This window comes from Podarcis raffonei, chromosome 18 (assembly GCF_027172205.1).
Source record: "Podarcis raffonei isolate rPodRaf1 chromosome 18, rPodRaf1.pri, whole genome shotgun sequence".
Taxonomy (NCBI): Eukaryota; Metazoa; Chordata; class Lepidosauria; order Squamata; family Lacertidae; genus Podarcis; species Podarcis raffonei.
In genome coordinates this window covers 10,902,839-10,905,098 of record NC_070619.1, presented here as the reverse complement: position 1 = coordinate 10,905,098, position 2,260 = coordinate 10,902,839, and positions in this window count along the sequence as shown.

Below are 2,260 nucleotides of genomic sequence, written 5' to 3'. Positions count from 1 at the left end.
TTAGGTCAGATTCAAAAGCACCGTGTGTGCCACCTGCCAGTTATACAACGTTTATTTCAGGGGCGTTCTCCTATTTCTTCTTTTTCTTTTATGGCTGACCTCACCTGTCTGATGAGGCAACGGAGGTGCTTTCGAGGTGAAGGACTCTTGAGATGCTAGAGAATAATTAAACCCCTGCAGGAACCAAAACCAGGGAAAAGAGAGTCTTGGTGGAAACAGGAGCTGAACGCTCTGATAATGTCTTGAGAGGCACATAAGTAGCTTGTCCTCTGGGCTGAAGATAATCAGGATGCATTGCATTTCTGCAATGAAACTAAGGTAAAGGTAAAGGGACCCCTGACCATTAGGTCCGGTCATGGCCGACTCTGGGGTTGTGGCGCTCATCTCGCTTTATTGGCCGAGGGAGCCATTTACCTTCCCGCCGGAGCGGTACCTATTGATCTACTTGCACTGGTGCTTTCGAACTGCTAGGTTGGCAGGAGCAGGGACCGAGCAACGGGAGCTCACCCCGTCATTGCGGGGATTCAAACCACCGACCTTCTGATAGGCAAGCCCTAGGTTCTGTGGTTTAACCCACAGCACCACCTGTGTCCCTGAAAATAGGGGTGTCCTATTCCATCGTCATCATAAATTTACTATTTATGCCCCATGCCCCAGCCATTAAACAAAAAAAACTGCCTTCAGATGTCTTCTAAAGGTTGTATAGTTAATTATTTCCTTGGTTCGGGAGCCGCATAACTCCATATACTCCAACATTTCTCCCCTGAAAATAGGGACATCCTATTCCATCCCCTCCAACATTTCTCCCCTGAAAATAGGGACGTCCTATTCCATCCCCTCCAACGTTTCTCCCCTGAAAATAGGGACGTCCTATTCCATCCCCTCCAACATTTCTCTCGTGAAAATAGGGACATCCTATTCCATCCCCTCCAACGTTTCTCCCCTGAAAATAGGGACGTCCTATTCCATCCCCTCCAACGTTTCTCCCCTGAAAATAGGGAGAAAGATGCCCTAAAGACAGGTAAGCAAAAGACAATGGAGAGGTTTTACCATTTCCTTCCTCCTTGCAGAGAAACATTTAAGGTCAATTTGGGAGAGTCAAAATTTGTTTCAGGATTGTTCTTCTGCACTGTTTCAGACACGTGGTTCACCTACTTAAGTATGTGTTTGCCTTGTAAATTTATGAACATTTAATTTATATATTTGAGACCTTAAATTCACCGCATTGCAGGGGGTTGAACTAGATGACCCTTTCCAACTCTAATAATCTAATCTAATAATCCTGTTTGTTCAAGAGAACAACGGCGGCTCTCCTGGGCTTTGTGGGACAAAAGCCACTCCGTGTAAGCCAAGCTAGAAGTGTTAGAATTTATGGTTCGGTTACGCTGATGTGCTTCTTAACAACGGATTATATGACCTGGAGAACAGGAGGTGAAACAGATCTACTCTTGAGCCTGGGCAAACAGTTTGGTCGAAGATGTGCCAAAGACAATGTTTGTTGGAAAGAGCTCAAGAGGAAGTTAAGGAAACAGAAAAAGCAGGTGAGTGGGTGGCGCTGTGGGATAAACCACAGAGCCTAGGACTTGCCAATCAGAAGGTCGGCGGTTCGAATCCCCGCAACGGGGTGAGCTCCCATTGCTCGGTCCCTGCTCCTGCCAACCTAGCAGTTCGAAAGCACGTCAAAGTGCAAGTAGATCAATAGGTACCGCTCCAGCGGGAAGGGAAACGGCATTTCCGTGCGCTGCTCTGGTTCGCCAGAAGCGGCTTTGTCATGCTGGCCACATGACCCGGAAGCTGTACTCCGGCTCCCTCGGCCACTAAAGCGACCCCAGAGTCGGCCACGACTGGACCTAATGGTCAGGGGTCCCTTTGTTGTTTAGTCATGTCCGCCTCTTCGTGACCCCCTGGACCAAAGCACGCCAGGCCCTCCTGTCTTCCACTGCCTCCCACAGTGTGGTCAAACTCATGCTGGCAGCTTTGAGAACACTGTCCCACCATCTCGTCCTCCATCGTCCCCTTCTCCTTGTGCCCTCCATCTTTCCCAACACCAGGGTCTTTTCCAGGGAGTCTTCTCTTCTCCTGAGGTGGCCAAAGTCTTGGAGCCTCAGCTTCAGGATCTGTCCTTCCAGTGAGCACTCAGGGCTGATTTCCTTCAGAATGGAGAGGTTGGATCTTCTTGCAGTCCATGGGACTCTCAAGAGTCTCCTCCAGCACCAGAATTCAAAAGCATCCATTCTTCGGCCATTAGCCTTCTTGATGG